At 42.3% G+C, this 24,834-nt stretch overlaps 1 long non-coding RNA gene across 2 annotated transcripts in view; it reads left to right on the top strand.

Annotated features, from left to right (window-relative positions):
* Positions 1–981: 981 nt before the first annotated feature.
* Positions 982–24,834, top strand: part of LOC309653113 — a 133,992-nt gene continuing 110,139 nt past the window's right edge. Inside the window, exon 1 of one of the 2 annotated variants that reach the window (XR_014258986.1) lies at positions 982–24,123. This is a non-coding gene — a long non-coding RNA (uncharacterized lncRNA). The remainder of the gene's footprint in view (positions 24,124–24,834) is intronic. The other variant, XR_014258988.1, reaches the window with a different exon arrangement.

The following is a 24,834-nucleotide window of genomic DNA, read 5'->3' as shown; positions in this document are numbered from 1 at the left end:
CAGGCTGTTTGTGGGCACTTATTGCCCCCTCCGAAGTTAGGCCAAAACCAAGCTATGCCTTTTTCTGCCATGTTTGGCAGTACCAGGTCAAGCCCACTTTGAAACAGGAGTCCAAAATCTTTGCTGGTCACTGTGCCCAGCCATTCCCTGCACCCTCTTATACCTTCTGAATATTCTCTTTAGGGGCCTCTCAGCTGCTTGGCCTTTGTGCAGGCTGCTGGGAAGGTTGATTTTCCCCTGCTGTGTGAAAGCACTAAGGGCTGCCAGAGGTGTGTGTGTATTTAGGGGCCATCCCTGAGCTGACTCCTGAGGTAGACCACAATACCTCAGTTGGTGTGTTGGGTTGGGATTTGAACCCAGCTCTTCTCATTCTCTCTTACCTCCTAAATGGTTCCCCCCAAAAATGGGCTACAGATACTACCCCTTCCTCCCTTGCTGAGCCTGGTCTTCATGCTCCTATATGGAGCTGCCCAGAGAACATTTAAAAACCACTTGTCATGGTATAGAAGAATTTACTTGGGTCCATCTATCATCAAAGAAAGATCTTTGCATTATGAAATTGGCCAGCAGTTTAGTGTAGGCAACACAAGGTCAGGCCTGGGTTCTCACTATTTCCCCCACCCCCTTAGCACACAGGCAGACATTTGAACTTCAGGATCATTCCTACCTCCACACCTATGCTCCTACCTTAATGAACATCTGTTTCACCATATGCCTTGCACAAAACTACTCATCACTGACTCACTGCTGTACCCTTATCTAGTTCAAGCTCCTCTGCTTAGCCCTTAAGGTCCTCCAACACTTGACTCCAACTTTTACCTTCTGTTCCCGAACACTCATTCTTTATTTTTTTTTAACATCTTTATTGGAGTATAATTGCTTTACAATGGTGTGTTAGTTTCTGCTGTATAACAAAGTGAATCAGCTATATGTATACATATATCCCCATATCCCCTCCCTCTTGCGTCTCCCTCCCACCCTCCCCAACCGACCCCTCTAGCTGCTCACAAAGCACCAAGCTGATCTCCCTGTTCGATGCAGCTGCTTCCCACTAGCTATCTGTTTCACGTTTGGTAGTGTATATATGTCCATGCCACTCTCTCACTTCGTCCCAGCTTACCCGTCCCCCTCCCCATGTCCTCAAGTCCATTCTCTACATCTGTGTCTTTATTTCTGTCTTGCCCCTAGGTTCATCAGAACCTTTTTTTTTTTTTAGATTCCATATATATGTGTTAGCATACAGTATTTGTTTTTCTCCTTCTGACTTACTTCACTCTGTATGACAGACTCTAGGTCCATCCACCTCACTACAAATAACTCAATTTCGTTTCCTTTTATGGCTGGGTAATATTCCATTGTATATATGTGCCACATCTTCTTTATCCATTCATCTGTCAATGGGCACTTAGGTTGCTTCCATGTCCTGGCTATTGTAAATAGTGCTGCAATGAACATTGTGGTACATGACTCTTTTTGAATTATGGTTTTCTCAGGGTATATGCCCGGTATATTGCTGGGTCATATGGTAGTTCTATTTTTAGTTTTTTAAGGAACCTCCATACTGGTCTCCATAGTGGCTGTACCAATTTACATTCCCACCAACAGTGCAAGAGGGTTTCCTTTTCTCCACACCCTCTCCAGCATTTATTGTTTGCTAGATGTTTTGATGATGGCCATTCTGACTGGTGTGAAGTGTTACTCATTGTAGTTTTGATTTGCATTTCTCTAATGATTAGTGATGTTGAACATCCTTTCATGTGTTTGTTGGCCATCTGTATATCTTCTTTGGAGAAATATCTATTTAGGTCTTCTGCCCATTTTTGGATTGGGTTGTTTGTTTTTTTGATATTGAGCTGCACGAGCTGCTTGTATATTTTGGAGAGTAATCCTTTGTCAGTTGCTTTGTTTGCAAATATTTTTTCCCATTCTGAGGGTTGTCTTTTCATCTTGTTTATGGTTTCCTTTGCTGTGCAAAAGCTTTTAAGGTTCATTAGGTACCATTTGTTTATTTTTATTTTTATTTCCATTTCTCTAGGAGGTAGGTCAAAAAGGATCTTGCTGTGATTTATGTCAAAGAGTGTTCTGCCTATGTTTCCCTCTAAGAGTTTTATAGTGTCTGGCCTTACATTTAGGTCTTTAATCAATTTTGAGTTTATTTTTGTGTATGGTGTTAGGAAGTGTTCTAATTTCATTCTTTTACATGTAGCTGTCCAGTTTTCCCAGCACTTATTGAAGAGGCTGTCTTTTTTCCATTGTATATACTTGCCTCCTTGATCAAAGATAAGGTGACCATATGTGTGGGTTTATCTCTTGGCTTTCTATCCTCTGAACACTCATTCTTTACCATATTTATAGCCATTTATTCATTTCATAAATGAAAAGCTAATTCAGAAAGATTAATGCTCTAATGGAGGCATTTATACAAAGCACAGTGATGGCCCCAAAGAAGCTGAGAGCAGTTCTGTTCCAGGTAGTCAGAAAAAAAGTCTCACAGATGAGATGATGCTTAAAGCTGGGTCTCTAACATTCAGAAGGAGTCCACCAGGAAAATATATTTCCATGAGAAGGAGAAGAACAGTTTTCCAGGTGTCTGTGGAGCCCTGATCCTTTTCTTGGGAGTGGTGGCTAGAGTTTTTTTCACAGGCTTATCCTTGCATCCTGCTATAAGCTTCCTTGGGGCCAAGGAATCATATCTTATAGAATATCAACAGTAGGGTATAGGTCCTTAGGGAATGTCTAGCTCAATTCATTTATTTTACTTGTAAAGAATATAAAACCAAAAAAGGTAAAGGGACCTGTCCAAGGTCACACAGCTAGTTAGTGGCAGAGGTAGAACTAGAGGTAGAAGGACTCCTAGACTCTCATTATAGGGCTCTTTCTACTAGGTTGCTTTGTGGCCTTGGCATGTCCCAGTTTCCCCTTTGATCTCCTCCTCTGAGAGCTCCCATCAGCCTCAGTTCACTCAGGGCGGTTCCCTTTAAAGACTGAACAGAAATGTTTGTTGCCACTAGCTCCCTATATAACTTTAGGAAAATTACATCCCTTCTCTTGGCCTTAGTTTTTAGTTTCCTCACCTAAAAATGAATGGGGGTTAACTAATAGATTTTTATATCTAGGCCTTATTGAGAGGGGCACACAGCCAGTAGTTTGTACAAGAGCTTCACTTTTTGTATATTTGCTGGAGTGGAGTATAGGCATCTGAATGGGGCTGAATGAAAGGAGTGGAAAAAACATAGTGGAGACTGAGACGCTGAAGCCTTCCTACTGGCTTAAAAACAGATACATACTCCAAGTGTAGTTCTCTTATTTTTAATGTGGTAAAACTGAGGCCCAAGTTGGGGGTAGGGGAAGTTCCCATAAGAATTTATGAGGATCTGGGCCTGGAACCCAGGTCTTCTGACTCGAAGTCCAATACTTTCTACCAGCCCATACTGCCCCATTGAGCTGGTTATGTCCTGTCCAGGGAAGTTTGAAGAAGACTAAGAGGTCAGAAGTCTGTAACAAATAGGGTTTAGTTGCAATGTGTGCAGAGTATTTGCAGCTGGCCATTATGAAAGGAGACAGTCTAGAGCTTTGAGGGCAGGGGATGGTGCAGTTGCCTCTTCAGACCCTATTTGGGGGTTTTGGAGACTTGGACTTGAGCCCCAGATGTATGGGGCTCAGGGCTTGGTTATCCCCTCTCTCCTCCCTTCTAACTGCTTCCTGTTCATACTGTCTCTCCTCTTATCTCCTTTCATCTCCATATGACTACCCACCCTCTTCTAGTCATAAACAAAGATTATCAATCACTGGGTTAGTTTACCTCCATTTTTCCACTACCCCTCATAGTAACTTTCAAAGCAGCAAAATATCCCACAAACCACTTTTGCCTTTGCTTTTAATTTCATGCTGTTTGAGATGACTTGATTTTGTGCTCTCCCAGAATGCTCTGGTGGAAAAAGGAGACAAAGTGCAGCTTCTTCTTTTTTGGAAAAGAATTTGGCTTATACCATATAGGTAATGTCTCACTCATCACAATACTTCCCAACACTTTTATTCTTTGGGTGGTTCAAGTGGTCTCCAAATCATTGATGCTTCTCCCCGCTGGGTGGAGCAGGTGGTTTTTTTGGAAGATGTGGAGAGATCAGGAGTTTAGTTCTGAACATGTTGAGTTTGAGAGGTCTATTTGATATCTGAGTAGAGATGTTGAATAGGCAACTGTATTTATGAATATGGAATTTGAGAAACACTTTTGTTTGGAGATATAATTTTGGAGTTGTTGGCAAACAGGTGACACTTTAAGCCATCAGAACTGATGAGATAAATTAGGGACTAAGTGTAGAGAGAAGAGATTTCCATGAAAGTTCTTAGGGCATAGTTTATCAAGGAACTAGGAAGCCGTGGAAGCTAATCCTCTGGAAGGAAGCAGGTTTTCTTTTTCCCAGATTGGTGTTATTTGATTTCTAAGTGTGGTGCAGTAGAAAGAGTGTGGCCACTGGTTTATTGTATACCTTGGGTAAGTCACCCACATGTCCTGGATCCCAGTTGTCTCACCTGTATAATGAGAGGGTTGGATGAGATGATCTGATGTTCTAGAATGGTTTATCATTTATAGTAATGTAATTGGCAAAGGACTGTCAACATGTGCTATCTGTTGGGATGACAAGCATGTGGAGGAACTTTGTAAAGTGACAAAACCTATGCAAATGATGATTGCCATTGTTACTGTTACATCCTCCTTTATTTGTGGGATGTTGATGTGTAAAGATCACTGACCTGTGGAACTGCACACCTAAAGTTTCTCTTCTAGCTCTGGTTCTGAGTCATTATGTGATCTTGAATATGATCCTTTCCTTCTCTGGTCCTCAATTTTCACATCCATAAAATGAAGGCTTTGGTTTCTGCCAGTGATTTTCAATATTTTTAAAAACAGAGAAACTCATTTTTTAAATGAAATTGACATAGCTTCTCTGGTTGAGAGAGCAGGTCGAGTAGAGGGCTGAGGCTCAGGTTCACCTCAGAGGTATGTCTTGAGCCACTTCTAGAACCCCAGAACACCAAGGAATGTAGTTTGATCCTCGACTAACTGAGCTCTCAAAGCCCTTTCAATTCTGACATTCTATAGTTTGAGGGTTCCCTTGTCATCAGTATAAAGTTCAGAGGTCAGTGAACATTTTCTGTGAAGGGTCAGATAGTAAGTATTTTAGGCTTTGTGAACCACTACAGTCTCTGTTTTCTCCTCTTCTGCCTTCTCCTCCACCCTCTTTCTTTTCCTCCCCCTCCCCTCCCTCTCTCCCTCCTCCCTCTCCCCTTCCTCCTCCTCCTCCCCCTTCTCCTCCTTTTCCTTCTTCTTCAAACCCATTTAAAATGTAAAAACCATTCTTAGCTCATTGACACTACAAAAACAGGCCATGGAAAAAATCCAACATTTGGGCCACAGGTTGCCAACCCCTGGATAATCTGTGGTGTGACCCCAGCATTGAGCCCCAGTGACCAGATGCATAACGGGAAGACTGTAGACTATCCTCCATCCTCAATAGGACCTATGTATAACCTGCAATTTCCAGACTGCTCTTGGCTGGGCCTGGGGAGGGTGGGGGAAGGTTCAGGTCACAGGTGGAACCTGAGCCTAGGCCCATCTGGGTCTCTACTTGAAGCAAACCAGCTCCCTTCCCCCACAATCCCCTTGGCTGAGCTGGGCCGTTCCATGTGCACACAGCCTCAAGGAAGGCAGAGCTAGTAACAGTGGCCCAAGCAGGCTTGTGGCCAAGAAGGGTGGCTATTTGTTGCAGACACAGCTGGGAGGGGGTGGGGCAAAGGGGATCATCCAAATATCAGTCCAGGCAGAGAGGAGGAGAGGCCTAATTGGGATCAGATGTCTCTGCAGAGCAATAACACTGACACCTGGTTATGAGCATCTTAGCTTTGCAGAACCCAAAGGGCTTTTCCAGACAGCATTTAATTTATCTCCACTGCACTCTTGGGAAGGAGAAAAGAAGGGGAAGAGGTTTAGCTGTGGTGATAAGAAAGAGCTCTGGCTTAGGAATCAGGAGCCACAGCTTGGTCACTGACTTGTGAGGTAACCTTCGACCACTCTCTTCCTTTCTCTGGGCCTCATTTTCCTCATCTGTAAAGTGGTAGGATTGGACCAGATCAGTGGTTCTCAAAGTGTGATCCCTGGATAAGCAGCAGCCATATCACCTGGGAACTTGTTAGAAACGCCAATTCTCAGGCTTCATCCTACATCTAGAAAATCAGAACTCTTTGGGTGGGACCAAGAAATGTGTGTTTTAACAAGCACCCCAGCCCCAGGCAAGGAGAAACACTGGACTGGAATCGTCTAAGGACCTTCCAGTTTAGATTCTCTGATTGTATAAGATAGTGGATGTAAAAATACATTGTAAACTGTGCCCTATACATTTCAGGGATGACGGTAGTGATGATGATAAGGATGATGCTCCTGTTGACTTTAAGCCATACTTCAGCAGCCAGGTTTTTCCCCTAAGCCAGTATCCTATTACCCAGATCCTCATCCCCTATGGAGTTTCTCTCAAGTCCTGTAAGACAGAGAGATGCCCTCAGGAGCATATACACTGTGTGAGTAGGTAAGTTAGGTAAGGCAAGCTGTTTCAGATGGTTCACAGAGATGAAGTCACAAGACAACTATTTTGAAGAGCCAGAGAATAGGCACAGCCAGTATTAGAGATTGCATGTGTGTGTGTTTGTGTGTAGTAGGTGAGAAGTTCACTGCGGGCTGCAGAGTTGTGGCATTGGAGAGAACTTTTAGTATTAGTAGTAGTGAGGTCTTGAAGGATGGGGAGGATTTAAACACTTTCCAGGAAGGTGGGAGGACATTATAAGCGATGAACGTGAAGGTAAGGCACACAGAAGAAAAAGAAGCATGTGACCTCATCTTGTTATAGCATTAAAACTAGAAGGATCCTTATATTTACCCAGGGTTCAGGGTGATTCCCTGGGTGCTGGCTGTAACGCCAGTCATTTCCTTCCCATTCTGGGAAACATACTGGAAAAAATGTGAACACAGATGGCATTATATGGAGGACCTAGACTCCATTCTAGAATATAAAATTAAGTTATTCACAAACATTTATATGTTAATTTAATAACAAATTGATTTTAACACACTTTCCAAGTGATCTTAAAACTCTGGACATTCTGGTTGAATAAATGACTTATACAAGGTCACTCAGAAAGTTAATGGGACTGGAAGCCATTTCTCCTAATTTTTAGTCCAGTGTGTTGCCCTTGTAATCTGTATTTGCTCTGAGGCTTCTGGAATGGAGCAGTCTGGCCAAAATACAGAGTTTAAAAGGCATGTGTTTGAGGTACAGATGGAAGGAGGCTAGGTCAGGACTATGGAGAGCCTGGAATGCCAGGCTGAGGCTTTTAAATTTTCTCCTGTAGATAATGGGATACTGTTGAAGTTTCTGGATCTGCTGTGAGGCATTACCTGCAATTTAGGGATATTACTCAAATGGTGTAGTACAGTAGTGCCTGGTGGATTGGAGTGGGAGAGTACTTGGAGGGAGCGATGCATATAAGAAGTAGCCCCAAATGTAAGCTAGAAATGCCACAGACCCACCGTCCTTCCCATGCCATGAGTACGTTTTTATTTTTAACAGAAGAAACAATGTGCTGCAAAAACATGGCTTTTATTCTGGGATTTCAGCCATTAGTGATGGGGATATTTAGGAGCTGGAGCCTTCCTGGTCCTGGAACATAATGCTGTGGAGACCTCCTCCCTAGATTGCACTCACACCAGTCCTTGCTAAAGCTCAGTGCTGTTCTCTGCTCTCTGGTTTCATTTTGCACTCAGATTTCTATGTATTATAAGCCAGGGTCCCAGAGTTTAGGGGATAGTTCACTCTTTCTTTCATTCCTCTCATAATGCCCCAAGCCCAGGGAAGCTAGTTATACACATTACCATGCCAGTTGCATCACCCAGTCAGCTCCAGGGACCCTAGCTCTAAGTTTCACAGTTTACAGCTTCCAAAGCTCACTCATACCCATTATCTCATTTGGTTCTCATAAGAGCCTTGTGACGTGGGCAGGGCTTATTATACTTATAATTTAAGGATGAAACTGAAGACCAGAGTGGGGGAAGTAACTTGTCATGCAGCCAGTGAGTGGCACAGCCCACTTATTCTGCCTTCTAGGCAATATTCTGTGCTTCCACTTGTGCTGTTGGGGTTGTGGTGATCATTTTTATGAGCATACTGAAAAACCTCTCAGATATCAGACAGGGCCCAAGCTGGAACACAGAAGGAGACAGAAAGTCAGGAAAACAAATTTCTCATTCCCAGTTGTGAGTCCCTCCCTCAATACCATACTCCCTCCCTTGAGTATACTGAAAGACCTTGGTGGGAAAATCCTTGGCTCTGCCCGCTTATAGCCCTGTATCCACCCCTGTCTGATTCCAATAGTACTCTCGGTGAGAATGTGTTAACTTTGCCTGCAGCCTGCCATGTTTCCTTTCTGCCATTCTCTCTCCTCACCCTGGGTCACTGGAACAAAGGTATGGCCAAGGGACTCCCCTTCCCTGGCCTACTCCAAGAGGTGAGGCTCACAGCCCCAGATCTACCTTGCAGAGTACAAAAAGCCAATTGTTGACTGAGAGACTGGGTGACCACTAAACGTAGACAGCTTTTAAAATATGGATGGCACAGGGTCTTTGGCTGAAGCTGCTTTGGCCAGACCTTTCCAGAAGTCTGACTGGGTCCTCAGTGTGAGCCAAAGGCAACACCAACCAGAGTAGCATCAGCCCGGCTTTCAGAGTTCATACAATGTCATGCTGTCTAGATTTTCATCATGAATGTTCCCGAGACTCAAATGCAAAGGGAATTGTGTTGATTTCAACTGGAAAATATTCCTGCCATCTCAACGTTCTCTGGAATAACCTGCATGCAGCTGTCATGGGGCGGCCCCCTCCCTGTAATGCATGGCTTTTCCAGCGCTCAAGCTCCAGGGATCTGGAGGGGAAGAGGAGGAGGGGAACCAGATTCTGTATACCCCTGCCCCCAGCTTGGATAGTGCTTGCATTTTTCAGGCCTGAAATTGTGTTGTTGGGGTTGGAGTTGGGGGTGAGGTAGAGGAGTTCATTGAACAGGCCCCTGCTGGGTGGATCCCTGCTTGTGGCTTGCTGCATTTCTTTAACTTACTGGCGTCCAACAGGAAGAAGTCATTTTCTGATGGAGAGGCATATGCCCTTGCATTGAAACTCTAGCTGGCTCTGGGGCAGGAGACCTGGGTTTAGGTCTTGGGTCTGTCATCAACTTGCATTGTGACTTTATGCAATCAGTCCTCACCTCTTTGTGTTTCAGCTTCTTCCATTTAAAGTGGAGCTACCAATACCTGGTTCACATATATGGAGTAGGAACAAGGTGTGGAGGTCATTGATGAATGTGCTCGGGGAAATGAAGGAATGCTAGGAATTTGTTCTTACCTCCTCCAGACCCACAGAACTAAACTAGTTGCTCTTCTTTCCTTTCCCCTGTCCCATGGTGTTTGTAGAATGGCAGGATATGGGAACATCTCCAAGGATTTAGATAGCCATAACGCAAAGGGAAGAATGGTGGTATAAGCAGTGGCGTAACACAATATGAAAATGGGGATACCCTAAAATCTTATCAAGAAGATGTTGACAGTCAGTTGGAAACAAAGTCCTATGATAATGGGAAACAATATATTGGGATCAGGTGTGACACATGGGATGCCAGCAAGGCAGAGAGCGCCGAAGACAAATTTTATTTCCTCTCACCATTATGCCATAGACTTGTGCTAATGCTACTCTAGAAATTGCCTTCATTGGCCGCTTGGATTGTCAGACCCTTGCCTTAGCTTTGGTATCTTCAAGCCTCTTATTTCCTTTGGATCAGAGTGTTACTTGGGTTGCATATACCTGAGAGGGGGTGTCAGAGAGTAGAGAACAAACAGCCTCTGCCCTGGTATCAGGGTTCGCTTCGGTCCTACCAGTTCTCTGGTGCTCCTATCTCTGAATTACCAGCCTCCTGAGATCCACACACGTGCTGTCCAGTATGGTAGCCACTAGCCAGATGAACAGCCCTGAATTGCTTATGAGAAGGCCTGGATAACAGTACAGATGGTTTAGCGGCAGCCCAACACTGCTGTGAGACCTCAGGGTTCCTATCCTCCTGAGAATAAAGTAAGATGTTCTGTCTTTACAAGGGCTCTTACATGGAGAATTTGTTTTAAAAAAGAAAGAAAAAAAAACACCTGAAAAAGTGTTATTGGACTAGGCATCTTATCACCTGTTGATCACCCATTTGTGCTTGCAGTGAGTCTAAACCCATGAGTTATCCTCAGTCCTCCTGTTTTATAGCCCTTTGTGCTTTAGAAAAAGCATTCACAGCCACTGTTTCATTTGAGTCTCCCTAATACAGTAGAGGCAAGTACACTAGCAGTTATTATGTCCATTTGACCCACATAGAAACTGTGGCTCAGCAGTGAAGTGATGGCCAAGGGCCTCTAGTTATTAAGTGATAGTGCCAGGCCGAGAATGGAAAAAACTCCAGCAGCATCCTTGAGTACTTTCTTTCTATTTCCACTCAAGTGCCAAGTCTGGGTGATTTTCTTCCATACCTCATTCTCAATCAGTCCACTTTTTTCCATCATCATCATCACCACTGTAGCCCAGGCCCTTCAGTCCATCTTTCACATAGCAGTCAGAGTGGTCCTTCTAACATGTTAAGCTGACTATGACACTGTCCTGTTTAAAACTCTTTTCAATTGCTCTTAGGATAAAAAGCAACCTCTTGAATATGGCCTACATAGTTCTGTATGGCTTAGCTCTCCACTATCTCTAGCTCTTCCCACTCCTTCCTTGTATTCTTTCCTCCAATAACTGAAAATTTTCAGGTCTTTGAAGATTCTGGGTCTGGTCTGTACACATGTTATTCCCTCTGCTTGCCACACTCTGCTCCCCTAATCCTCTTTACTTGGTAAACTCCTGCTTGTTCTTCAAGCTCTAGCTTTGACATTGCCTCCTCTAGGAACTTCCCCTTGCCTGCCTCCCTACTCAGGATGGGTTAGTTGCCTCTTTGAACTCCCATGTCACCCAGGACTTGCTTGTTAATATGCTGTTATTAAGCTATGATAATTATAATAATTATATATATTATAATAATATATATTATCTGTTAAGCTGTCTGTGTCTTCTGGTAGATTGTGAGTGCCATAAGATCAAGAATCATGTCAATTTTAACTCTCCACCATGTCCCTAGAATGTAGCACAGGGCCTGGCATGTGATGGATGCTTACAGTTATTTCTTGATTAATTGAATGAATGGAAGAATAAATGAATGATGGATCTCAGGTAATTCACCCTGCAACCCAGTGTTCTTTCTACTTGGAAATAACATATCTGAACACAAAGATAGTTATTTAACCTTCAGACTACCATTTTCAGTGAATATTTAGGACATGTTTACTAATCATAGGACCTTAATCTTGGAGTAAAGAGCCTGGCATCTGCTGTGTGCCAGGCACACTGCTAAAAGATCAACATTCAATGCAGTCATTCATTCCTTCATCAGTTATATCTTGAGTATACTCTATAACAGTAGAAACTATTATTATCCTCATCTTACTGATTAGGAAACTGAAGACTGGAGAGGCTAACTTACTTTTTCAAGACCACACAGCTATTAAGTGGTGAAACTGGGATTTGAAACTAAGCCTATATGACTCTAAAACATATTTGCTATATTGCACTGACCCAGACAATGGTTACTTGAGAACAGGACCTGCTCTCTTTCTTCCATATTATAGGGTACACAAGAGCTGATTAACCCTTTTATTTTATTTTATTTTATTTATTTTTTATTGTTTTAGATTCTGGTTCCATTTTTAAATTTATTTTAAAAAAAATTTTTAATTGGAGTATAATTACTTTACAATGTTATGTTAATTTCTGCTTACAACGAAGTGAATCAGCTATATGTATACCTATATCCCCTCTCTCTTGGACCTTCCCCCCCACCCCCCCATCCCACCCATCTAGGTCATCACAGAGCACTGAGCTGAGCTCCCTGTGCTATACAGCAGGTTCCCACTAGCTATCTATTTTACACATGGGAGTGAGCTTATGTCAAACCTAATCTCCCAATTCATCCCTTTTAAATAATGATGTTATAAATGGCTCATTAAGGCAATAGTTTTTCAGGGGCTGATAGATTTCTAGAATGAGTTAAGTTTCTCTGCACTGACTCAGGTGAGTCCTCTTCTCTAGGTAGCTGAAATACCATCTGTAATGGAGGCCAGTATAGCAAAAAGCTAGTATGATGAAAATAGCAAGTTTGATCCCTATCTTTGGAGCAGCTGCAGGGGATAAGTTGGGGCTGCCTCCTCAGAGCATAGTTGTGAGGATCAGATATAATAATTCTTCTCTTTTGTATAAGGCATTGCAGTTTACAGATCACTTTTACATCTTCTACTGTATTTGAAACTTAGAACTTTACTATTAAATACATAAGGAAACAGGCCCAAAGATATCATGTCACTCGGTCAAGGTCTCACAGAGTTGGGACTTACAGGTTTCTCAACTTTGAAAAACATTACACATATTAAAGGACTTAATTTTATTGTGCTTATGCTAGTTTTCTGTGGAGAGAGGCTGTTTCTCACATAGTTTCTGCCCAGTGAAGTATTGATTCAAGAAATATTTGTTGGGTGGCTAATATATACAAAGCACTGTTCTAGGTACTGAGGATAGGACAATGACTAAACAGTAATCTTTGCCATTATAAAGCTTACATTGTGGTTGTAGAGAGGGATAGACAAACAAGTAAAGAAAACATAGTATATTAGATGGCATTAAATGCTAAGGAGAAAAGTAATACACAAATGTGGTATAGGTTATATGTGTGAAGATTATAATTTTATTTAGGGTTCGAGAATCAGAGTGACTTGCTAAGAGCAGGAAAAGTTAGGGGATAAAGGATAAGGGAGAGAGACAGAAAAAATCTCCAGGGTTTTGAGCCTGGCAAAATGGTGATTCATATAGCAAACATAGAGTAACTTGGCTGTTTCAGATGAGGCCTCCCAGCATGGAAACAGTCTTAAAATGTATCCAAGTTTGAAAAATGATGGGAGAGTCCAAATGATGCCTTTGAGTTGTGGGCACATATAGGATCCATAGATGCAAATGATGATCATCTGAGAAAAGTGAATGTGCAAACCTAGATGAAGCAAGGAAACTTGGTTATAACGGAAAGGGCATGGGGCAGAGACTTAGGAAACCTGGGTTTAGACTACTTCTGCTGTGAACTCTGTGACTGGAAAATTTTATCCTCTCTAGGCCCCAGTAACACTCATCTATGAATGAGGATACTTGGTTGGGTAGATGACTGGCTTTCAAACTGCTCTTTGGTACACCAGGGGCGTGGAGAACCCTGTCAGTGCCTATTGAAGTGGAGGTGGAGGGGAGAGAAACAGCCAGAGCTATTCATCACCCCTCTGCTTCAACAGAGTAAATCATTGGACTAGATAGTATCTGAGGTGCCTGCTAGCTCAGACACTCTGACTCTGCTTGCCTGGCAACAGCACTGGGAAGCTTTACTCACCCCTCCTTATAGCTTATTTAAGAATTGGAGGAGGTTTCCTGAGTAATATGGGTGTCACAGAGGTGAGGAAGGAGCAAAGGGAAAATGCTGTAGCGAATGGCATTGACAGTTTTCTCGCAGTGATTACACAGAGCAGGAAAGAAGAATCCTCAGGCTTGGGAGTTGGAGCAGCTTCTGTGGTGCTGGTTATCAAATATTGGACCTTTCCAATTGAGCTAAGCTTGACTGTTGATAATATTTTCCACTAGTGTAGACTATGCTCTCAGACTGAAATGCGGTAGAACCTCTAGGCTTTAGTTAACAAGGCTGCACTGTCCTATTCATGAGAATAGGGCAACTCATATGGACTACCATATACACAGGTCTTTTGAGTTGATTTATTCCTTAGTGAGATTTGAGTATTCCAGCCTGTCTGAAAGTACATGGTTACCAGTCCCCTTTTTGTAGTTGCTAGTGAAGAGTAGGGGATAGCCAGGTCAAGGAGCAGGAGTAATACTTCCATATCTCTGTATGCTACATTGTGTTTTACATAATTCTCTTCAATCAAGGCTCTCAGTTGAGTTTCACATGAATCCTGTGGGGTTGACAGGGGTTGGATCCTTATTCTCATTTGATAGATCCCACCTCTGCATCGTTTAAGGGCCAGCTTGAGCTTTACCTCCCTTACAGTAATTCCATTCTTACACCGTCCCTCCACTGCCCATCAACCATAGTACTTAAACTCTGTATTCCATGTGTAGTCATTTCATTATTCCTATTTGAGTTTTTTGTGTAGATGTTTATGTTCCCCCAACAAGTCATCATCATTGTTAACAAAGCCTTCTGACTTTTCCCTGCTTCAGCTTTTACTGCCCTCCCTGTGGTCTACTCTCAACACAGAAGCTATCCTTTTAAGATACAAGTCAGATCGTAACACCTCCTCTGATCAAAACGTTGCAGTGTTTCCCAATCTCACTCAGAGTAAAATCCAAATTCTTAACAATGGCTTGCAAGGCCCTTCCATGCTCTTCATACTGCCTGCAACTTCTCTGACTTCCTCTCTTATTACTCTCCCCTTGCTTGCTCTGCTCCAACCACACGAGCTTCCTTGCATTTCCTTGCACACTTCCAATACATTCTTTCTCAGGGACTCTGTGCTTTCTGTTCCCAATGCCTGGAATTATCTTCCCCCAGATACGTGGTTAGCTCCTTCACTTCCTTCCTAATCAAATGTTACTTTATAAAAGAGGACTTTCTTTATGTGAACTAGTAATGATACACCCTTGCACTCTTTCCTCCTTGTTCTCCTTTATTATTTTTCATTGTACTCACTGACATACTATGATTTTGCTTATTTATTTGATTATGGTCTATCTCCCCTGAGTAGAATATGAATTGCTTGAGAATAAGGACTTTGTTCTGTTCAATGCTATATTTCTAGCCTCTAGAATAGTACTTGGCACATTGTAGACATTTAAAAAATTCTGTTGGGTAAATAAATAAACAAGACCATAAAAGCTTAAGGACAGACACTGTTCAATTCCCCCATTCGTGTTCCTCATGCTAAACACGCTTGTCTTAATAGAACAATGGAAGTTAGAGCAGAAGGGGCCCTTAGAGACCTGCTTATCTACCTCCCTCATTTAACAGAAGACTGAGGGGAAGGATCTTGCCCAGGGCCATACAGAAAGTGGTTGGCAGAGTCAGAAGAAGAGTTCAAGTCATATAAGCCTAGATTCATAACTTTTCCTACTGTAGCATACTAGACACAAAAATTAGTCTTATTTTTCAAATACAGAGCAAAGGCAAGGCATTGTCTATCTAGAGAAGTAAGCTCTGGGCAGATTAATGTGGAGGTGGAAGAATTTGGCTTTTCCACAAACATGAGTTTCCTTGAACTTTTCTCTCTGGTTTTGGAGGGCAATAACAACTGGACCAAGTATTACATAAATGCCTGACCTATTAAACCACAAATAACAGTCATTCAGTAAATCAATTAGCAAGCCTTTTTTGAGTGCCTAACATGTGCTTAGACCTGTGCTAGTTGCTTAAGGAAATATAAAGATGTTCAGCCCTGATTCCTGCTTTCTAGGAGCAGTCTAGCAGTGGAGGCAAGACTCACCTGCCTGAGATAAGCAGATACCAAATTGTGAGATACAGACAATAAGCACCATTGAGAATAACAGGAGACCACTGAGGGCTGAATTAATCCAAAAAGTCATTATGGAAGAAAGGAGACATCTTTGCACTTATTTCAGACTGCATTCCTGTTAGTGCTTTGTCTTCCTTCGTTCAGAAGTGTTCTCTTGCACCCGTGGATCTGACCCTATCTCCATGGTTCTTCAGGGAAGGACGATGTGTTTGATTTAGTTACTTCCCCTTCTTTTCACTCCCCCAGATGGAGTCTGCTATCAGTTCAGTACAGGTTTACTGAGCACCCTGTGAGTAGCAGGCATTGAGCCAGGGGCTTGTAATAAAAAGATGACTACGCTATGGTTGCTTACTTCTAGTAGGTCAAAGTCTAATAGTACAGATAGATAGGCACAGAGGTTTACAACATAATTCAGTATTGAAAAATAGTTTATTTATATCCCCCTTCATTTATAAAATGGATTTGAGGTGGTAAACATGGTAAGTTTTGTTTAAGAATAAATTTTAATGAGAGCCCAGATGAGAGAAAGAATGACGTGGAGTGAATCAGACAAAGATTCCCAGATTATCTGATATTTGAATTGAACTCAGAGGATGATTAGGAGTTTTCTAGGGAATCAGGGATTGAAGGTGTGGGTAGGGGGAGTCATTCTAGACAAATGGAACATCATATAAAGGTAGGGGTTGTCTGGCTTGTTTAGGGAATGGCTTGTTATTCTGTGTGTCTAAAGCAGATATGGTAAATGCCTGGCATGATCACCACTATCAGCTCCTCCCATGCCTATGGCAGAAATTGTTAATCAGACATATCGTTCTTTCCTAGTGTGCCTAGATATGGCTTGGAATCCTTGTAAACACAGTATTCCAAATGGCTACTTGCAGTCAAGTTGAATTGATTCATGAGATGAAATATATTTGCCATCCTTGTCTGATCTGCAATGCTTTTAAAGTTATAGATTTTCAGGAAACAGAAACTTATTGGGAACCTAAGTTTTTAACAAGCTTCACCCTGTCCTCTCCCCACCCCTCATGATTCTGATGTAATGAGTTCATGGATCTGTATTTGGTAGCTACTGTGCTATATCATGTTACTGAATTTAGATTTTTCTCCTGCCACCAGAAAGTTTAAATCATAGGAGTGGTCTGTATTTCAGAAAGCTGCCTAGAAAAACTGGTGGCAGGGAGATTGCTTAGTATTAACTGTAACATTTTAGGCAGTAGATGATGAATGCCTAGGAAGAGAGTAAGTTGGAAAGACACTAACTGAGACAGATAATATAAAAGTAGTAAGTGCCAGAAGGTGATTTTGGGGAATATCAAAGAGGGAGAAACAACGTGCAGGTGAAGGGTGGGGAGTCTGATATATGGGGAAAGTTTCATAAAGATAAAATTTGAGCCAGGCCTTGAAGGATAGTTAGCACTTGACATTGAGAAAGGGGCAGAAGGAGGCCATTTCAGACCTCTGACGCACAAGAGCAAAGGTAGAAAAATTACAGGTAATGTATGAGGAGCAATAAGTAGCTCAATTTGGCAGGCTTTAGTCTGACATTCAGAGGTGACTTTTCCCCTATGATTATCCCTGTTCCTGGATGGCTTCTCTCACCATCCAGCCTGCAGGTGCTCAGGAAACATAAATTGGTGTTAATATTAACTGAAGTGCAGCTGAATGAGGAAGTCCTCTCGTCTGCAAGAATATCATTCTAGTGCTGATTCTAAGTGCCAATTCAGGGTTGTTCCCACTGCCATTTGCCAACATTCAACACCGCTCTGGGAGGATTGCTAAAAGGAAGGATGAAAGCTGTTTATCGTCTAATGGTCTAATGGGAGGGGCGGGGAGAATGGGCCTATGGTCATGAAAAACCCCTCAGGGCATATCCAGCACACATAATGGCAATACCTTCAACTCTCTGAAGGAACCCCTATCCATCCCTCAGCAAAAAGAATTATGAAAAAATTCTCTTTCAATTAAATTTTGTTATATAATAATACAACTTTTCCACAAGCTATTGCATTCACAAAGTGCTACCTCAGACAGTACATTTTATCCTTACTACAACCTTGTGAGATATGTTTATGATTGTCCTCATTGAGATGGCAAAGAAACTAAGGTTCAGAGAGGTTACAGGACTTGAGCAAGGATATAGGGATATAGGATATAAGGAAATAGGATATAAGGATATAGGGCTAGTAATTGGCTAAGGCAGGCTCAAATCCATGTCTTCTACCACCATCTCCAATTCCTAAATATTTCCATTGCACAAGGAGGTATCAAGGGTTAAAAATGGCATCAAATCTAACCTAGAGCTCTGACCCATTCTTTTGAGGGGGATTTAACAATAATTAATTTCAACAAACACTTTCTGAGCACCTATTCTGTTTTAGGCACTACACTAAGTCCATGGGATGCAGACTGAGGAAGCACGGTCTTACCCTCAAGGAGCTCACAGTCTAGTGGGAAAGACAGACACATATATAGATAATCACAAGCCAATAAGAGAAATGATAATGCAAGAATGTATAAAGCACTGTGGGAGTTCAGAATAAGGGGGAAGTACTGTACAGAGAGGAATTGGCAGTTAGAAAAGGCTGAAGCCCTCAGTTAACGCAATAAATTATTATGGAAGAATTGCAGACTTGGAGATGGTGCAGAGAGGAGAGAATTGAATGCATATATTTTGAGGGCCTTTCTAAAAATACCTTTGTACTTCTCTGATTAAAAAGTTGGCTGCAGTTTGGTAGCCTTTACTGTGTTGCTACTGTCTGGGCTGGATTTGGTGGGGTCCACAGCTTGTCCCAGCAACCTCTTGATTATCTTCTGCCAACACCTTCTGGTACAAAAGGTGTTGGATGCTGGGACAGCAGACTGAGTATTACCATTTGTAGTTGTTCTGCATGTGCCTGGGGCTAGAGTGGGTCAGGTCCATGAGCCTTGGAATTTGCAGTAAGAAGAGGGTCTGTCAGACATCATTCTGCCCTCCAGAGGAAGGAGGATTGAACTAACATTGATTGAATGTTTAATATTTCATTTCAGTTCAGATCAAAACATGCTTATGGAGCATCTCTTATGTGGTAGGCATTTTATAAGACACCAAAAATTCCCATTACAGTGGGAAAGACAATGGGTAGAGAAGTAACTGTAAATAAAGAACTCAATGTGATATGTTATACAGTAAAGTTAGTTAGGTATAATGAGCTATGAGTACACAAAGGATAGAGCAATATGTTCTGTTTGGGGATTAAGAACCAGCTTCATTGAGGAATTGACATCGGAACTGGGCTCTTATGGATGAGTATACTAAGCATTGTGGTAAGTGCTTTAGGAGAGTAACTATTACTCAGAATGATTTTGGTTGCAAAATACAGGAAACCCAACTTAAACTGGCTGAGACAAACCAGGGATTTATTGGCTTATATAACAGGAAAATCTAGAGGTAGGACAGGCCAAGCATGGTTCAGTCATGACTCTGCTTGCTTCCTCTGTGATTCTCTTGACTCTGTCTTCCTCTGTATGTTGGCCTTGTTCTCAGGCTGGTTTTCCTCATAGTTAAAAGAGGGAAACCAGCGGCAACCAGGGCTGATGCTTCTTGTTTTATATCCAGTGAAGTAGAGAGCATTGTTTCTCACACTATAATACAAAAGTGAACCTTAGTGTTTTGGGATAAGTAAATTTTAGGGTAAGATATAATAAGCATAAGAGGTCTACAAAGAATTAGTTCAAAAGCAATTGAACAGTTCAAATAGCTTGAAGGCAGCCTCAATTTCAGCTTATGCTTCATATTTGTTTAATTCTTGGTTTTAAATGACATTGCTTTTCCTATGCCTCTTATGGTATGTGTGTTGAATTAGAGACAAAATTCTGGACTGCTAGAATAGCAACACTATTTCCATAACACAGAGATCACTTGTCTTATCAAGGCATCTTTACAGCCTGCCTATGAAATGAGAGTAGTGGACAAAGCTAATTATGGGAAGACAGTGTTACGAATGGTTCAAGAGCATAGTCTCTGAAGTCTGCCATCACCTCTGATTTGCCATCACTTAGCTGGGTACCTTGGGCAAATTACTTCATCTCTTGGAGCTTTAGTTTATTTATAAAGTGGAAAAAAATATTAAGATCTACCACTTAAGATTTGAGGATTGCATGAGATAATCCATGTAATACATATAACAAAAGTTCCCAAATTTTCTTGGTTCACTGTGCCCTTAGTGTAATTGTTTTGAAATTGTCTTCACAGCACTCCTAAGCCAAAAGAAATACTTAACACTTCTGCTTATTAATTAATTAGGTGCAAAAACTTAATGGTAGTAATTCATGCCATGTCCGACAGATGTCGCTGTGTTTCCCTCAAATTTAAAATCTCTTACATTACCCCTGTGAGTCGACTATGGTACCCTAGGGTGCCTCAGTGCACAGTTTGGGAACAGAACATCACCAAGTACATAGTTGGTGCTAAGTACATGGTATTTATTATTATTGTAAAATGTCTGCGATTATTATTAGAAGGGACCTGGGTACCAAAGAGGACACTGATCCAATAGTTTAACTCAGATGTTGCATATCTCTGAGGAGGGACACCTCCCTTTTTGTTAGTAATCACTTCCAGTCCCAAGTTTCTTCTAAGTCAGCACCAACTCGCCCTGTCTGGGAGGGGAGAGTGATTTCTATGTGAACAGGCAAGAAAAATTCATTCTCAAAGCAGTACCATTTTCTAGCTTTGCCAAGATTTTCCCACTCCTCTATCCTCACTCATCAGCCAAAAGTCACTCGTTTAGAAGAGACTTCTGTATGTTAGATAAAAAATACTTCCCTCTGTCTGGCTTCTTCTACTCTCCTTTTCCTTTCCCTTCCTCTCTCCATGTCCCTCTGGGTCAGTGTCTAAAACCCAGCCCCTGCCCCATCATTATGAGAGGAGGCTGGCTATTTAATTCAGGAAAAATGACTGGTTGAACTCTGTTTTGAGTCTTAGCTTGGCCTACGAGCCAGCAAGAACAGTGGGTACTGAGAGCTCATTCCTACGTACCTCCGTCTTCTTTCCTAAGGGAGCAGAGGAAAGCAATTTAAACAGAGAGACTCTAGCAAGTGGCCTGTGGGCTTGGGCACCCTTGAGAGGTGGAGGAGAATGGAGGTGGGGGCTGTGTTGACTCTCTAACTATTAGTAACTGAGGCCCATGGGGGATCTTTGACATTTTCCTAGAGGCTAGAGCTGACATTAGTTTTATCTGGTTTTTTAGATTCACTGAAGGTAAATCTGATGTTTGAGGAATGAGAAGGAATGAAATAGCAGACCTGTCCATGCACTGTTGACTCTGGGCCTCCTTGGTGCTGGCCGGCAGAGGTCGGGAGCGGCTGGCTGGCTTTTAGCCCTGGCCGGCGGCGTTTGCTTTGGCCGTTGGGGGAAAGAGCACTTTGTGGAAAGCCAGCCTTCCCAGCCAAGGGCCTATTTTTGTCCTGAATCTGTTGAGTCCAGCCTGAAGGCTGGGTCCAGGATCAACAGAGGCCATGGAAAATGGGACTAGATGTCTGGCAGCCAGAACTGTGGGCTTTGTCTTCCTGACCAGGGCATTCAGCTCACGAAGACAGGAAAGATGGGGAGCTGGGGTCCTTGTGGTATCAGGGCCAGAAAGGTAGCTGCTTTTTGCTTGGTCATTGCAGCCCAGGGCTGGCTAGAATACATCACTATACCTCACCCCTTCCCAGGGTATCCAGTCTAGGAAGGTATATATGTGGTTAGAGCTGACATAGTTCCCAAAGTGCCTGAGGTCCCCTAAGTGGGGGTCTCCCCACACTGAGGGACCGCTAGATCATTAGATCAATAATATCCTTACCAATCAACCAATCAGATACCGTGGGAACACAGAAAGGTATCAGTTAGGATCCCTTTTTTTCTGGGATCTCAAGGTCTTTCTGGGGAAATAGGCCATTTTCACAAAGAGATAATTTCAGTACTGGACAGGGTAGAATGAGGACCATATGAATGGCACAAAGAAGTGCTGAAGGAGTTCAGAGGAGAGCAAGAGCTCTGGGAGAGATATGGGTTGGGCTGGGTCCTGAAAAGTCGGTAAGAATCAGATAATCATGTGATGAGCGTTCTTTTATGCTCTTAAGGCAGAGATGCTTTGAAACTGACTCAATATATATCTTTTATTTACTGTAGGATCCTGGCCTTCAACCAGATTGTGTTCAGACTAGGATACTTGTTGAGATGTTTCTGAACTTGATTGACCAGAATGATCTGAACTTCTCAGACCACTTCAACTTGTCTAGAGCTGGAATAGAACTAGAGTGATGTCTGGAAGCATGAATCATCTTCCTCAGTATTTCTTTTACCCTGTCGCTCAACCCTATCTGAAACCCAACTCTTCCATTGTTTTCAGTATGGCCAAGGAACTGTATTTGGTATTCAAGGCCTTTCACACTCTGATCCCAACCTTTCCATCTGTTCTCTCATTCTTCTTGAAGACTCCCAGTAATTCCATACAGGTTATATCTCCTTATCCCTAGAAGCCATGAGAAGTGGCTTCAAGTTATTTGTGGGCTCAGAGGACTTTGGCACCAGTCTGCTCCCTCTCTTTGAGAATTTGGGACTCTTTGTGAGATCTCCTCACTTTCTTTCATATCTAACATTCCCACTACATTCCTACTTGAGCAGGGTCCTATTCAAAACTGTTTCTTTTTTGCTCTAGATTGGGGGTCAGTAAACTTATTCTGTAAAGGGCCAGATAGTAAATATTTTAGACTCTGAGAGCCATAAGGTCTTCAGTGCAGCTATTCAACTCTGCTGTGGTTGCAGGAAGGCAGCCATAGGTAAGTTGTAAATGAATGAGCATGGCTGTGTTCCAACAAAATTTATTTTACGGGCTGAAATTTGAATTTCATATAATTTTTCATGTGTCATAAAATATTTTTCTTTTGTTTTTTCCAACCATTTAAAAAATGTAAAAAGCATTCTCAGCTCACACCCTGAACAAAAGTAGGCAGTGGCTTGGATATGGTCTGTAAGCCCGAGTTTGCCAACCTCAGCTCTAGAAGACAGAACTGGACTACTGGGCGGAAATTACAGGGGAGAGAGTTTGGCTCAAAAAATGATCAGTATTATAGCGAAATGGAACAGACTGCCTAGGAAGTTAGAGCTACTCATTTTTCACCAAAGGTATTCAAGCACCACCAGTGAGGGATGTCATAGACGAACTCAGAAGTCTTGTGGGAGCTCATACTTGATGCTTTCCAAGTATATAGGATTGTTTTTTTGTGTGTGAGTTTTGCTTCCTCCACATAGCCATCATTTTCTAACAACTTGCTGTTTTCCTTTTATTTTTGAAAGTCTGTGTGGTTGTCTCCCACTCTTCCCAACCTAGCATTTGATGATACGGTCTCAATTTGCTCCCCAATTTTTAAATGTGTGCACCTATTATTTCCCTTCCAGAAACCCAAGGGTTAATGTCAAAAGGGCAAGGTTCATCAGGCAGCTGCTACACTGTTGCCTAGCAACAATCAGAGGCAGCTGGGAATTACTGCAGAGGTCTTTGTGGGAAGATGGTTTGACCCAACCATCAGGGCAGAATAAAGAGCAAATGAGATCATGTAAATGCCCTTTATTATTGATAAAAAGAGTTTGATTCTGCCTTACAGAATATCATATGCACTATTGCTTTACTAAAAGGAATTTAAGTTTGCTTCAAGAAAATTCATCTTCTTTTTGCTCCCCTCCCTTCCACAGTGGTTTGATCCTGCTTCTTAGAACAGCATTCCCTTTCTGCAAATCCTCCACAGTAGTCTGATCCTATCTCACAAACTACTAGGCCCTTTGCGTTCTTATTCTCCCTTCTTCCATCCCTACCTCAGAGTGGTTTGAAGACACCTTATAGAAAAGCATCCCTGTTCAGCCCTCTATACATCTCAGTGGTTTGATCCTGTCTGGAGAGCATCAGCATCATTCCCCCTCCTGTCTCACGCCAATGATTTGATCCTGCGTCATTGAGCATCAGTTTCTTTTAGCTCCTCCCCCGGGGTCTACAGTGGTTTGGTCCTACCTCACAGACAATTAGGTCCTTTCTGATCCCCCCTCCAGCATCACCACCACAAATGGTATGGTCCTTAGCATTAGGTCCTTTTTGTAACCCCCACTGGTCTTCTAAGCAGATTGAAGCTGCTTCATCTCATTCCTGATTCATCTTGATCCCTTCAGTGGCTTATTCTTGCATTAGCAATGTAAAACTGGCCCAAATGGATGTTAAATGGTCAGAACTTGCTCTTGACCAGTTCAAATCTTTTCTCACAAGGGAAAATCAGTTCTGACCACTTCAAATCTATTTTGACCAGTTTAAACTAATTCTGCCGAGCTGGAGCCTGAGGTCGGTAAACCCAGGAAGATGGCTGAAGACGATGCTGATTTGAGCCACAGCAAGGAATCAGGTACTTAAACAGATGTTGAAACTGAAGTGAGGACTAGGAAAGAAAACAGATCAAATGAGACAGCAAAATATAGCTGCCAGAGTTGGTTGAGGGGAGGCCCAAAAGAAATTAGTTGCACCCAAACCTATTTATTTTAAGAGGTGAGAGGCCATTTTGAGGAGGTAATTCAGGATTTGGGGTTCTGTGCCTTGGTATGTCTGGTAAGCAGTATGGGAGCCGATACCATCTAGCAGCCCCATCCTGCTAGAGCTGAGACTGGACTGTATGTGGCCCCAGTGCTGCCTGCAAGCCAGCCCGTGGGATCATTCTTTGTATCTAGCCTCATTTCAGGTCGCAATTTTTAGAGTCCCAAACCATGAATGACAACCTTTCCACCCCTTTGTGGATGGTCATGATACTTTTTAGGTGTTTAGGGATGCTATTTAGGTTAGAAGAAAGAACTGGTAAATCTTGAAGAGAAGAGCTAATTACAATAGGTAAGACATGAAATTAGTGACTCAGTTAATTAAAATTGAGTTGAGGACTATACCTTGTAAATTTTTAGAGAGCTGTATAAGAAAGGGTGGTAGGTTGAGAACAGTATCTAATTTCTCACCTATGGGACTGTTTATCTATCTCCTCATTGCTGTGTGCTGAAGTAGAAATTGGCCTGTGTTGTCTGGTATTTCTCCCAGGTGGTTGTCTTTTTGTCCTTTGTGGGGACTGCACTGT

The sequence above is a fragment of the Balaenoptera physalus genome (genome assembly GCF_965194825.1).
Source record: "Balaenoptera physalus genome assembly, chromosome: X".
In the NCBI taxonomy this organism is placed as follows: Eukaryota; Metazoa; Chordata; class Mammalia; order Artiodactyla; family Balaenopteridae; genus Balaenoptera; species Balaenoptera physalus.
Note: the sequence above shows the minus strand (reverse complement) of the source record. Positions and strands in the feature narration are given on the sequence as shown.